Source organism: Rana temporaria, chromosome 2, assembly GCF_905171775.1.
Source record: "Rana temporaria chromosome 2, aRanTem1.1, whole genome shotgun sequence".
NCBI lineage: Eukaryota > Metazoa > Chordata > Amphibia > Anura > Ranidae > Rana > Rana temporaria.
In genome coordinates, this window is record NC_053490.1 from 120,345,240 (window position 1) to 120,361,004 (window position 15,765).

General features: G+C 42.4%; 1 long non-coding RNA gene across 1 annotated transcript; it reads left to right on the forward strand.

Moving 5' to 3' along the window:
- The first annotated feature begins 8,105 nt into the window (after positions 1-8,105).
- LOC120928551 lies at positions 8,106-10,672 on the forward strand. The gene is made up of 2 exons (XR_005747221.1): positions 8,106-8,445; positions 10,455-10,672. It is a non-coding gene; the product is annotated as an uncharacterized LOC120928551 (long non-coding RNA).
- Positions 10,673-15,765: the final 5,093 nt, after the last annotated feature.

A 15,765-nucleotide genomic window follows, 5' to 3' on the forward strand; every position in this document is an offset into this window, starting at 1 on the left:
CGAGAGGCTTCCGACGGTCGCATCCATCGCGTCACGATTTTCCGAAAGAAGCCGAACGTCGGTGCGCAGGCGCAGTATAGAGCCGCACCGACGTTCGGCTTCTTTCGGCTACGAGTGACGCGACGGATGCGACCGTCGGAAGCCTCTCGGAAGGCTGTCACTCAAGAAGGAACGCCCGCTCCCAAAGACCCATACCCGGAAGCGACGGAAGAAGATGCAGCTCGAAAACGGGTAAGTACTGCTTATATTTTAATATAAATAGCCGATTCCCCTAGACCGAACGAACAGGAAGCTAAGGGGAGATTTTTTTTTTTTTTTTAAATGGGTGAACTCCCGCTTTAACACCCTACTTAGAAAGGGGAGAAAGCCTACTTGCGGAATTAATAACTGCTAGCAGTAAAATGGAAGGACAAACATGATGTATTCATCCTGTCTTCCATTCATCAAGACACAACGGTTCAAGATAACACAGCGTCTGGTGTCATTGAAAAGCCTCTCTGCATCTATAATCTAAATATAGGAGGTGTGGACTTCAAAGACCAAACGATGAAGCTGTATTTAGCCTCCCGCAAAGCTAGACACTGGTACAAAAGTGTCCATATATTTATTTCAATTGGCTCTATACAATGCCTTTTTTATGTACAAAGCTACTATAAGAACTGGATCCTTTGTAAAATTTCAGGAAGGGATTGTCTCAGCCCATTAGTATTCAGAAGGCACTGTGGCTCAAATGCAGATGCAGTTAGCCGGCTGCATGAGAGGCATTTTCCAGATGTCCCCCAACCTACCCCAACACAAGTCAGCCCAAAAAAGATAAGATATGGACACCAAAGAAACCTTAAAAAGGTGGCCTTTAATTTTAAAAGGAAACAATGCACTACAAAGCACAGCAAGCAGTGGGGTATATAGCTGACGCGTTTCGCACTTGAATTCAGTGCTTAGTCATAGCTAAAAACAAAATGACATACATCCCATCTAAAAACATCCTGTGATCCGCCCTCCCTGGTCATCGCTAATTGTGATGATGGCAATCACCTGCAGGAGTGGACCAAATGAATAAAATAACACACATTTAAAGAATCGGATTAAATAAAGTAATAATAAAAAGTAAAAATGAATAAGGATACTTACACACACACACATATTGTCAGTTCATGGTTTACACTTTGTGACTTCATTTTTTCTAGTAACCAAATAAATGAACCATGGATCTATATTTAGAATACCTTCATTTCACTTTTTTATCATTTGAGCCCTTTTTTGAATAGCAGTGCTATTTTTAGCAGGGCTATACTGTCGGAATTGCGGCGGTATTCGGACGCTAGCGGTGTGGTTTTAACCCCCGCTAGCGGCCGAAAAAGGGTTAATACCGCTGGCAATTCGCCTCTGCAGAGGCCGCTGTGTCCCATTATTTTCAATGGGAAGGAGCGGTGGAGGAGCACACCGCTCCTTCACCGATCCAAAGATGTGGCTAGCAGGACCTTTGGAGCAGTCCTGCTAGTGCACCGCCTCACCTAATTCACTTTTAGTAACATGTTACATGTTACACCCATATTTAGGGAGTAACATGTTACTGTGCACCTCTCACTGCATTCCCCAATCCCCATAAAAAAATAAAAACAGCCATACAAATCTTTGAATAAATGAACTACATATTCCGTCAGCCACCATGGCAAACAGCTTGTAGTTCTCAATGAACTGTGAGGGTGCTGAAGAGCACTTCAGTAAGGGCTCATGTATACTTCAGCTCAAAAAACAAAAGCTGCTTTAAGCCCCCATTCACACCTAGGCGTTTTGTCGCCTGTAGTGTGACGCCGCAGCAGCCCCAAGACGCCAGAGGGACGAAAACACAAGCACCTCTAGGGAGATGGTTCACATCTCCACGCCGAACACCGTACGCCTGCCACCTGAAAAAAAGTCCCGGACCTTTTTTTCAGGCGGCTTTCAGCGTTCGGCATAGGAGATGTGAACCATCTCCATAGAGGGGGTGAAGGCTGCATTCACAATCGCAGCGTTTTGTCGCCGCAAATCGCGGTACAAAACGCCGCTATTTGTCGCGGCAATTCGCGGGACAAAACGCTGCGATTTTGTTACCCGAAGTGTGAATGCAGCCTTAGAAGCGTTTGAGCTTTTATTCCTCTGCCTGAACTGTCTGCCCGTGCAAGAGGTACAGGCAGACAGCTATAATGAGTGTCTGCAGGAGCCTTGCATTGCACGTGCAATCTGATGATCGCAGATGTAGCTCTGTAGGCTACTAAGAAAAAAATAATAAGGCCTGTGCATTTTTTTTAAGAGAAGTTATCTTTTCACTTTCTGTGTCCTCTTCTGATTTCCTAAATTTGGGGACCTCTAGTGGTTCCTATGGCACCTACATTGCCTTTTAATTCAAGTAGTTTTGGGCCTAACCCATATTTTAACTCTGGTCCCATCCAGTGGCCATAAAATTAATTACATCTGGTACATCAATACCCTTAAAGTGGTTGTAAGGCTTGTTTTTTTTTTTAAATAACAAACATGTTATACTTACCACCACTGTGCAGTTCGTTTTGCACAGAGTGGCCCTAATCCTCATCTTCTGGGGTCCCTCTGCAGCTGTCTCGGGCTCATCTCCGCAAGAGCTAATCCCCGTCATGGGAAGCGCTCTCCCAAGGGGGTTAGCTTGCGGGCGCGCTCCCGTGATACAGCGGGTGGCTATAGCCGCCGACTGTATCACTCGGCCCCGGCGCACCACGTCATTGGATGCATTAAGGTGAAAAAACACGAACCTTTACAACCCCTTTAAAGTGATACCAAAGTCTCATTTTTTTTTCTTTAAAAATAACAATATGCCATACTTACCTGTTCTGTACAGTGGTTTTGCACAGAACCCTAACTGAATGATATTTAGTGTGTTAAAGCAGGGTTTGACAAATTTGCTTGGAATCTAGGAGCCAGCTAAAAAAGTTAGGAGCCAGAAAACGCGCCCCGTTCCGCTATGTGAGGTATCTCCGCGATTGGTAGAGCGAGAGCAATAATTCTAGCCCTATACCTCCTCTGTAACTCAAAACGTGCAACATGTAGAATTTTTTATACGTCGCCCATACGTCGCCTATGGAGATTTTAAAGGGTAAAAGTTTGTCACCATTCCACGAGGGGACGCAATTTTGAAGCGTGACATGTTGGGTATTAATTTACTCGGCGTAACATTATCTTTCACAATATAAAAAAAAATTGGGCTAACTTTACTGTTGTCTTATTTTTTTAATAAAAAAGTGTATTTTTTCCCAAAAAAGTGCACTTGGAAGACCTCTGCGCAAATACGGTGTGACAGATAGTATTGCAATGACCGCCATTTTATTCTCTAGGGTGTTAGAATAAAAAATATATATAATGTTTGGGGGCTCTAATTAGAGGGAAGGAGATGGCAGTGAAAACACTGGGGAAGCTCCATTAGAATTGCTGGTTTACTTGTCATGCCAACGGCCACCACAAGATGGCGCCAGATCACAGAAAGAAGCTTAGGCTTGGGGTATCCTGTGTCTCCGTGCGCCCCCACCTCCCCCGCCGTGCGATAGCGTCGGGCCGCGCCGGCCAGGAATTGAGGCTGTGGCTTTGCGTCCTTCCCTTGGCTCCAGGTCGCTAATTCTAGTCGCAATTGCAACCAGGCGCTCGGATTTTGTCGAACCCTGTGTTAAAGCACAATGGGGTTGATTTACTGAAAGTGGAGAGTGAAAAATCTGGTGCATGGTAGCCATTCAGCTTTTAACTTCAGCTTTGTGAGCTTCAGGAGATTTTACCCCCTTCATTACCATGCCATTTTTTGCTATTCAGCACTGCTCTACTTTAACTAGTAATTGCGCGGTCATGCAATGTTGTGCCCAAACAAAATTTATATACACTGAACAAAATTATAAACGCAACAATTTTGTGTTTGCCCCTATTTATTATGAGCTGAACTGTACACAAAAGACCTATTTCTCTTAAATATTGTTTACAAATCTGTCTAAATCTGTTAGTGAGCACTTCTCCTTTGCCAAGATAATCCATCCACCTCACAGGTGTGGCATATAAAGATGCTGATTAGACAGCATGATTATTGCACAGGTGTGCCTTAGGCTGGCCACAATAAAATGCCACTCTAAAATGTGCAGTTTTATCACACAGCACAATGCCACAGATGTCGCACGTTTTGAGGGAGCGCACAATTGGCATGCTGACTGCAGGAATGTCCACCAGAGCTGTTGCCATTGAAATACATTTTAATTTCTCTACCATAAGCCATCTCCAAAGGTGTTTCAGAGAATTTGTCAGAACATTCAACCGTTCTCACAACCGCAGACCACGTGTAACCACACCAGCCCAGGACCTCCACATCCAGCATCTTCACCTCCAAGATCATCTGAGACCAGCCACCTGGGCAGCTGCTGCAACAATCGGTTTGCATAACCAATGAATTTCTGCACAAACTGCCAGAAACCGTCTCAGGGAAGTTCATCTGCGTCCTCATCAGGGTCGCGACCTGACTGCAGTTAGTCTTAGTAACTGACTTGAGTGGGAAAATGCTCACATTCAATGGTGTCTGGCACTTTGGAGAGGTGTTCTCTTTAAGGATGAATCCCGGTTTTCACTGTACAAGGCAGATGACAGACCATGTGTATGGCGTTGTGTGGGTGAGCGGTTTGTTGATGTTAATGTTGTTGATCGAGTGGCCCATTGTGGCGGTGGGGTTATGGTATGGGCAGGCGTATGCTATGGACAACGAACACAGGTGCATTTTATTGATGGCATTTTGAATGCACAGAGATACCGTGACGAGATCCGGAGGCCCATTGTTGTGCCATTCATCCACGACCATCACCTTATTTTGCAGCATGAGAATGCACGGCCCCATGTTGCAAGTATCTGTACACAATTCCTGGAAGCTGAAAACATCCCAGTTCTTGCATGGCCAGCATACTCATCAGACATGTCACCCATTGAGCATGTTTGGGATGCTCTGGATCGGCGTATATAACAGTGTAGAGGAATAGACCAACACTCCACAGGCCACAATCAACAACCTGATCAACGCTGTGTAAAGGAGATGTGCTGCACTGCGTGAGGCAAATGGTGGTCACACCAGATACTGACTGGTTTTCAGACCCCCGAACCCCCCAACACAGTAAAAATGCACATTTTAGAGTGGCCCTTTATTGTGGCCAGCCTAAGACCCCTTTCACACTGAGGAGTTTTTCAGGTGGTACAGTGCTAAAAATAGCGCCTAAATACCGCCTGAAAAACTCCTGCCCAGCCTTCTCAATGTGAAAGCCCGAGGGCTTTTACACTGAGGCGATGCGCTGGCAGGAGAGGAAAAAATCTCCTGCAAGCAGCATTTTTGGAGCAGTGAGAGGAGCGGTATGTATACAGCTCCTTCACCGCTCCTTCCCATTTAAAACAATGGGAAACCGCTGTAATCCCGCCCGCAATGCGCCTCTGCAGAGGCGCATTGTGGGCGGTATTAACCCTTTATCGGCCGATAACGGGGGTTAATACCGTACCGCAAGCGTCCGAATCCCGCGGCAATTCTGACGGTATAGCGCCACTATCTTTAGCGGCGCTATACCGCCACCGCGCCTCCTGCCCCAGTGTGAAAGGGGCCTAAGGCACACCTGTGCAATAATCATGCTGTCTAATCAGCATCTTGATATGACACACCTGTGAGGTGCATGGGTTATCTTGGCAAAGGAGAAGTGCTCACTAACACAGATTTAGCCCAGGTTCACACTGATCTGTGGGAAAGAAAGCTGTGCGAGTTGAGCTCAACTCGCATAATTTTACTCCCGCTTGTCAGTCCCGATTTCAGACGCAATTTCAGAGACATCTGTGCAGGTTTCTGCACAGATGTCAAAGTAAATCACAGCCCGAAATCGCAAAAAGTAGTACAGAAACTACCTTTTAAAATCGGCGCAGCGCAACAGGTGCGGCCTCACACCGATTAGGACGGTGCCATTGACGGCAATTGCTGCCGATTTGACATGTCAAATCGCATGTCAGAATTATCTACTGTGGACCAGGGCTTAGGCCCCATACACACGAGAGAATTTATCCGCGGATACGGTCCAGCGGACCGTTTCCACGGATAAATCCTCTCAAAGATTTCCGCAGATTTCGATGCGATGGAGTGTACACACCATCGCATTGAAATCCGCGCGGAAATCCTCTGGCGATGACGTGTCGCGCCGTCGCCGCGATTATGACACGGCGACGGGCGCGACGCTGTCATATAAGGAATTCCACGCATGCGTCAAATCATTACGACGCGTGCGGGGAATCCCTTTGGACGGATGGATCCGGTGAGTCTGTACAGACGAGCGGATCCATCCGTTGGAATGGATTTGTTGTGCATGTCAGCAAATATCCGATCTGCTGGAATCCATCCCAGAGGAGATTTCTCCGCGGAAACAGATCCGCTGGCGTGTACACACCATAGGATCTATCCGCAGAAACCCATTTGCTGGGATTTATCTGCGGATGGATTCTATCGTGTGTATGGGGCCTTAGACAAATTTGTGAAAAATATTTGCCAGAAATAGGCCCTTTGTGTACATAGAAAAAGTCGTAGATCTTTGAGTTCAGCTCATGATAAATAGGGGCAAACACAAAAGTGTTGCGTTTATAATTTTGCACAGTGTAATTCTTTTCCACACAAATAGAGATTTCTTTTGGTGGTGTTTAATCATCACTGGGTTTTTTATTTTATTTTTTATAATTTTGAAAAAAACAACAATATTTTTTACTTTCTGCTATAAAACCTATCCAATAAAAAAATGACCACATCTAATTTCTTCATAAATTTAGGCCAAAATTCATTCTGTCTTTGATAAAAAAAAAAAAAAAAAATCCCAATAAGTGTCTATTGATTGGTCTGTGTGAAAGTTATAGCGTCTACAAACTATGGTATATATACTTCCAATATTTCTAAAGGCACATTTAGCTTGGAGTACTTGTGGTTTAAAGTGGTAGTAAAGTCTTTACTACCACTTTTACTTACAGGTAAGCCTATAATAAGGCTGTAGGTATAAAGAATATCTCCTAAACCTGTACGGTTTAGGAGATATCCCCCTCCCCCATTTGCAGCAGGGATCCTCGGCTAGAGGCCCGGCAGCCGCCGCACTTTGCCAGATTAAAGTCTCCCGCGCGCATGCGCGGGAGTGACGACATCGCCGCTCCAGCCAATCACAGCGATAGAGCGGCGATACCCGGAAGACACGCCGAGGCAAGATAACATCTCGCTCGGCGTGGACCAGGTAAGTTCTACACACCTCGTTCCAAGGTAAGTATTTTATAATAAGCTACTATGCGGTGCATACTAGCTCATTATGCCTTTTGCCTTTCAGGTGTAAAAAAATAAATAAAAATAGTTGCGGGTACACAACCGCTTTAACATTCAAATACAGCAGTCAAACACATCCATCCAATTGCCCAATGTAACATTTAAAAAGAAAAGGCTGTGTTTGACCTACAGTTGAAATGCATCTCAATAGGACATGCTGTATCCAAAGAAATGCAACACAACGCAGGTCAAACGCAACCTTTGAACTTTCATCTACACTACTCCAAGGGAATCTGCCGACCTGCATTTGACATGCTTTTTTAAAAACAACATTAATCTACATGGGCCCTTAATCTGCAGCTTTCATTATAATAATACCCGGTAATCTGGCCATGAAGATGTTTGTTAAAGCGGAGTTCCGCCGAAATTTTTTTTTTTAAAGTCAGCAACTACAAATACTGCAGCTGCTGACTTTTAATATATGGACACTTACCTGTCCTGGGCGCCCGTGATGTCGGCACCCAAAGCCGATCTGACCCTCGGCTCTCCCTTGCCTCCATCTTCAGTAAGGGAATCAGGAAGTGAAGCCGTGCAGCTTCACTTCCTGGTTCACCTACTGCGAATGCGCGAGTCGCGCTGCGCAATCCCACGGGTCCCTGCTGTCTTCTGGGACCTGTATGTCTCCCAGAAGACAGCGGGGTGGGGGGCGAAGGAGGTGCCGGATGTGGTGTATGTTGCCGCAGATACTGCGGTGACCTATGCCCGTAAGTGGGAGCAAATACCTGGATTACACAGGTATCTGCTCCCTCCTCCCCCCTACCAAATGTGACACTGGAGGGGGGAGGAATCCTAAAAACGGAAGTTCCATTTTTGGGTGGAACTCCGCTTTAAGCAACTTCCTGTATAGGGTGCCAACACTCTGCCTTCGTCTACCAAATTGGCTTTTACATTGTCACCCTATCATTATAGATTTCTAATGGAGAATTGGCTGTTTAACAAGCATTATGCTGACATGGTCCACTGTTGTCACCATTAGGAACCCACCCTGAGAAATGCCATGTAGCCGTCACTCCAGCGTATGCATGTAGATGGCAAATGGCCACAAAGAGGCTGCAGGAGATCATCAGTACTGAGATACATCAAGGATGACAAAGGTAAAAAAAAAAGTATGGCAATTTTTTATAATGTAAACATTATGTCATTCAGTTAAGGTTCACATGTGTGTTAATAAAATGTAAGCATCTGGATAACAAATGGCCACAAAGAGGCTGCAGGAGATAAGCAGCGCTGAGATGCAACAAAGGTCAAAAAAGGTTTTCCAGTTGTTTATAATACAAAAAAAAATGTCATTCAGTTAGGGTTTGCATGTACGGTAATGAAAAATGTTAGATATTTAAGTGTTCCTGGAACTGGGAACAGTTGGCACTTATATTGTAGGTTCCCTTTTCTTTATGCAAATAATGTAGACAGCTAGGATATTCCTGTAAGAGTTACTCTATTTTCTATATGAATTTTTGGTAGATGAACAACTGCTACAGGAAACTTGAAGTTGGGATTTTTTTTTACATTATCAATCCTTTCCCCAGTGCACTACACAAATAAGTAGTGGTGGTGCGTGCAGCAAGTTAAAGCAAAAAGAAGACAGAACTCTTTTACATAAGCTATTCCATTTTCTGTAGAAACGTTTCACTCTTTTTTTTTAATACAGGGGAATTCCAGCTTACCCAATCCTGGTTTCATACAAACAGGTTAAAACAATGCAATAAAGATAACTGTAATCAATTACATACAAGAGAGCCTCTTTGCGAAGCCACCTTGTTCTTCTCTGCATACTACCCTTTGTTCTCTGTTGCTTATATTCAGATAGCTTGTGCTGTTTGTATACTGTTTGTTCTCACATCAAGCTGTCAGGCATAGAAGTTAGCAAAAATAAAAAGGAAGGGAAACGCATCCTCGGCTGAAACTGGATCCCTGAGAACATTGGTGTGCACCCCAGAGCACAAACACACGTGTGTATATCAGCACAACAGTGGATGGTGTTAGTAAAGGAAAGATTGGTGTCAGTAGAGCAGTGGATGGTGTCAGTTGCGGTTTTATTTTATTTTTATTTATTTTTTAATTTTACAATTGTTTTTTTATTTATTATTTATGTAACTAAAAGTCCCACCATGCCTCATGCCGCGTAAACACGATAATTTTTCAGCATGAAAAAAAAACGTTGTTTTTCAGCATGTTGAAAAAAACGAAGTTTTTCCAACTTCATCATTAAAACGACGTTGCCCTGTCTACATTTATGTTTCCTACTGGGCTATGTCTACAATTGTTTTTTATTACCATGTTGGATGTGACTTTTCAATAAAACCCTTTGTACAAGAAAACGACGTTGCCCACACACCATCGTTTTTAAAAAATGATCTAGAAAAGCGCGGTGACGTACAACGGCACTATAAAGGGGAAGTTCCATTCGCCTTTGGGCTGCTTTAGCTGATTCCTTGTTAGTAAAAGACGATTCGCGCTTTTCTTTCTGTTACAGCGTGATGAATGTGCTTACTCCATTATGAACAATAGTTTTACCAGAACAAACGCTCCCGTCTCATAACTTGCTTCTGAGCATGCGCGGGTTTTTAACATCGTTTTAGCCCACACGCGATCATTTTTTACAACCCGAAAAATGACATTGTTTAAAACGACGTTAAAAAATGCAGCATGTTCGATTTTTTTTTTTTTTTTTTTTTTTTTTTTCAGAACCTCAAAAATGATGTGAAGCCCACACACGATCATTTAAAATATTTTTTTTTAAAAACAACGTTTTTTTCATGCCGAAAAATGATTGTGTGTACGCGGCATTAGCCTTTGGGAGTCATGCTTGTATCTATCAGCGTTGCAAAGCATCATGGAACTTGAAGTTCCACAACAGCTGGAGGACCACACGTTGAGTACACATTGCCTAATATAAAGGGGATTGGCCACCGTGGGAGTTACCATTTCTGTGGTCGCTATGGGGGCTTGAGGTTGATGGGACACCTTGCTCCTAGGTAGGAGACACGACCCCCAACCCCCAACCTATATTATAATTGTTTGTTTCCAGTGGTGTTTTTTACACTTAATGGATTTTTATTTATGTCAATGTACTTATGTTTAATGTTTGTATACCAACTTGTAGATTGTCTCCTGATGAAGCGATATCCATCGCAAAACTAGTCGAGATCTCCCGTATCGTGACTCCAACCTTCACCCAAAAAACCCCCCTACCTTGGGGATTGCACCTCCGGTGATCCATTTGACGTCACGCTATGTGCACTGTTTTTAAATGATGTCGATGTCTGATGTTTTTTATCCTTTGTTTTGTGTCATTATATTAATAAATTGATGTTTATTTTTGAGATTACTGCTCTTTTTGAGTTTACCTGTTTACCGTGTACCGCAACAGTCCTCCCTGCCCACTTTACTCTGTTGGCTCTATAGGGTCTTTGAGGTTCCCTGAGTCCTTCTGCTATTCCATGGTGAAAGGATCAATGTCCAAAAGAAAACTCAAAATGTTACAAAGTGTCCATATAATTGTAGAAACAGAAATTAATATAGATATAAATAAAAGTGCACTGTTCCAAGTGTTCATTGATATTTAAATCATAGGGGGCTTCCGTCCTCCACCAGTGCTAATTTAAAACATAGCCTCTTACCAGATCAACATAACCTCTGTTATAGGAGATCATATACAGCATGAGATAAAGGATCACTTTCATCCACCTGCGTCCAGCTACACAGCAGCACTTGTGCAGAAGCAGATCGTAAGCTTAACGATGAACGCCTCAGCCTCCACACATCCATGTCATATCTCACTGCAAACCTCGGATCAGCTATTCTTTAGTTGAAGGTTATTAAACCTGATGTTTTTTAAAAATATGAACACTTTGTGATATTTTAAGGCAGGTTGTGTTTTCATTGATGTTAATACCACTATTAGAGTATTGGTGCTAAAGTTACATTTTTCCTTGTGGATTCATATATCACTTGGTGTATAATCATGTGAGAATTTATTTTCTTTGTTAACAGACAGCGCAGTCTTTTTTTCATTTGCTTGCTGAATTTGCATTCTTATCCATTTTGTCTATCCATCCTTATGCTGCATACACACGATTGAAAATTCCGACAGTAAAAGTCCGATGTGAGCTTTTGGTCGGAAATTCAGACCATGTGTAGGCTCCATCGGAAGTTTTCTGTCTGAATTTCCGCCAAGAAAAAATTGAGAGCTGGTTCTTGGAGGAAATTCCGATCGTCTGTATGCAATTCCAACGGAGAAAAATCCTATGCATGCTCGGAATCAAGTCAACGCATGCTCGGAAGTATTGAACTTAATTTTTCTCGGCTCGTTGTAGTGTTGTACATCACCGCGTTCTTGACGGTGGAATTTGATGTGACCCTGTGTATGCAACACAAGTTTGAGGCGGAATTCCGTCGGAAAAAAAAATCCTGGATTTCTTGTCGGATGTGTGTACGCAGCATTATTGTTCTATTCTTTTAAAACCTTTTAGAACCTAGTACACACTAGCACACACTAGTAGTCTTTTTTCGTTCAACCTGACAAAAAACTGACAGCTCAGGAGGAGCCACAGTACTAACCATGCAATGCTAGTAAAACGATCTCTCCTACTGTGCCCCCTGCCAGAACACTCTGGTCAGCATTTTCACCCATTGGCTGAGAGCACTGATCAGGAGCTGATTGGCAGACCTTTTTTGGATGGTTTCTGTCGGACTGGCTGCAGTACATGGGCCGAATGTCAGACGGTTTCTATTAAACTGGCCCACATTCGGCTTGTGTGTACTAGACTTAATTCTTCTCCTGGTGGGATGATTATTCCTAACTTGGGCTAACCACATCTCTCTGCATGTTCACTATAGCGCTGCTGGCAGTAGATCTCCTCAGTGCTGGAGAGTTTTAGGTTTCATCACTACTGGGACAATGTAGGACAATATAGGACAAGGACTGGCCTTTTCCAAGGGATGTTTTACTTAATCAGAAAAACATTGTTCTCAACCAGTTAATAAAGTTTGGGAGGTTAGTTAAATATGAAATCCCTCCAGGCCCCTATCTATCTGGAAGCAGTGTCCAACAGGCCTTTCAGAGGAAAAGATTCCAGTTAAACAGCATTAAGCCTCGTACACACGACCGAGGAACTCGACGGGCGAAACACATAGTTTTCCTCGTCGAGTTCCTTGTTAGGCTGTTGAGGAAATCGACAAGCCAATTTTCTCCATTCCCATTAAGGAAATAGAGAACTTGCTCTCTTTTTGGCTCGTCGAGTTTCTCGACAGTTTCCTCAACGAAAATGTACACAACCGGTTTCCTCGGCAAAAAAATATCTCCCAGCAAGTTTCTTGCTGTTTTTTGCTGAGAAACTCGGTCGTGTGTACGAGGCCTTAGCTATCTTTGACCCTGACCAGCTCCATCTTGTCAGCATTACAGTGTTTGCAAATAAATTGTGAACCGTGGTATCTACAGGCCCAGTGATAAAATAGAAACATGTGGTACATATTTCCTTTATTTTTTCACTTTTAAATTTTTTATTCAAAGTTTTTCAATTTGACAACACTTCAAACATACAAAAAACTTAGTATATCAAAATTTATAATTATACATGCCTTTACATACAATCCCCAATAATATATATAAAAAGAAAATACTTACAGACTAAGGGCCAGATCCACATACAATTGCATCGGTGCAGCGTATCAGAGATACACTACGCCGCCGTACCTTACCTGGCGTATATTCGAATCCTCAGCGAATTTTGCGCCTTAAGTTACGGCGGCGTAGTGTATTTCTGGCGGCGGATTTGAAATTGGGCGGGTTTGGGGGCGGGTTTCATTTAAATGAAGCCCGTCCCCGCACCTAATTAACTGCGCATGCGTCGTCCCGAAATTTTCTACCGTGCATTGCGCTAAATGACGTCGTTAGTTTTTTTAACTTAGACGTGAGTTACGTCCATCCCTATTCACGGACGACTTACGCAAAAAAAAAAGAATTTAAAATTTCGACGCGGGAACGACAGCCATACTTAACATGGCTATTCTATCTATACACCGCAAAATACCAGCTTTAACTATACGCCGGAAAAAGCCGACTACAGACAACGTTAGAAAATGCGACGGCCGCGCGTACGTTCGTGGATCGTCGTAAATTGCTACAGAGATAGTGATCTCCCATGTGTTAGAGATCTGAGGAGCATATCAGGTTCTAAAAACCTTTCAAAAAAGATTCCAGGGAAAGTTTGTTGCTATGCTTGACAAATTACAATACAACCGGTCTCCTACGTGAAGAGACAAGTGGAACAAGGATACAAAAAAACTGCTGATGGTTAAGTGGTTAAGAGGGCCTTGTCTCCCTTTTTTTTAAATTAATGAATGTAATACGGGCATCTAATAATTTAGGGAGAGGATTTAGGGAGAGGATCCAGTGTAAAAAGGTATTTAAACAGTCTTTTGAAAAATTACTGTCAGGCACTAAAAGTATTTTTTTTAAACTTTATATGAGAGCTAAAAAAATCAGAGTACTTTGATGCTTGCTTGTTTTTTAATAAGGGGTCAAAAAAACTTTTTTTTTCTATATATTCTTACATGACCACAGGCCCAAGCATTATTATTAGTTTTCTAAAAGACAAATTTTTTCATAGTTCTGTTTGGTGGTTTTATGTAAATCTAAAGAAAATAGAGACTACAGACTGAGATATCTCACTGTATAATCTAAATAATAGTTCATGCACACTTGCAAGGTTTCCCACATGTTATGTTCCTGGACCTTAAAGTGGATGTAACAATGTAGAGTAAAAGACTTCCTATCATCTGTGCCCATTCTTGCCACACAGAGTTAATCCAGCTCTGAGCAATCCTCTTTTATTGTTCAGTGAAATAAAACGGACTTACAGAGAAATATCTTAGTCCGTTCCGCCCCCTTGCTGTGAGTGAAAAGTTATTTACATATCTCATGCACTAGCTTGGAGACAGGCATTATTTTTTAATTCCCACCCCCACTCCTTTTCTGAAGTCATGTGGTTACTTTTCTGGATTTTGACTGGATGTTAGTGATCATAGCAGAATTTAGTGTAAGAAATACACAGGACAAAATGCATGTTGACAAGGGGAGTGTAGAGGAGGGCGGGCCAGTCTGCTGACATCACGACTCCACCCACTGAGCTCCAGACAACAGACCCACCCACAGAATCTACATTTTTTCAGTTCTTATAACAGACAGAGGGGAGACATTTGACAGGTAAGGATACATGCAGGAGACATGTATATCCTTATAGATCAGCACTATGGCAGTAGTTTAGAAAGGATGAGAGTGGGTTTACATCCACTTTAATTGTAGGTCTACAATAATCTCCATTTGGGCATAACACATTAGTGAAACAAGCTCTTGTGAATATGAATGGACTCTGGGATTCAAGAAAGGATTTTACATAGGAAAATCTCACTGGGTGGTCCCCATTCGTTTTGGAGTTTTGTAGCTGGAGCCAAAGATTGCAATGGCATCTGATCTCGGAAGTGTCTGTAATAAATATGATCTAAAGCGATCTAAAGCGTTTTTTGTTTGCTTTTGGCAGCTTCATGGGAACTGAAGCAAGGAATTGTGAAAGATGCCTTCACAAGCAGTATGTTACACTTGAGTGTGATAGGACGTTTGTAAAATGTGCAAAGACTAACTACCTTGCAATGTAGTTGCACTTCTTTTTCTAACTACTAAACATTGCTTTCTTTGTACATTCCACAATACAAAGATGCCTTATAAGTATTGTAAAATGCAGCCTTATTGATTTGTTCAAGAAAAGAGTATTCTTCTCCAGTCTGCATTACCACATACGACAGTGAATTTTATGTTGGTGAATGAATAAGTACGGAATGTTACCCGCGGTAGCCTGTCAGTTTGCCAGGGCAACAGGTTCAGCTATGACAAATATCTATTTACAATGCTAACTGTATCCTTAGTTTTTACAAGTGATTCAAACATCTCCTCAAATAGTCCAATAGATTTTGGTTTTGTAATAATATGCAGTTACAAAATTATGGAAATCTATTCTTCAGAAAAGAGGCTTGTTTTGTTTTCGGAGAAAAAAGAGCTCCCAGATTATGACAATTTACATAATAATGAAGGGGAGCAATGGGTTCTGGATGAAAGTATTGTAGCCCGCCTCTGTTTATTATGGAATACCTTGCAAACTATAAAGCTGCACTTAGGTTCCCAGGGAAGGTCATGTTAAATAAATATACTTTTTTTGCAGCGTTACCAGGCTTGATTAGACTAATGTGGTTGAATCTTATCTATTTTTTTTTTTTACTTGTACCTATGTATTTTGTACCTTATAACTTACAACACTTTTCTGTGGAAAGAATGTAATAGTATGTTACACAGCTTTCAGCTCAAAGAATTAATATAGTCATACACTTTTGAATTTAGGTTTGCAACTCTAAATGATTTC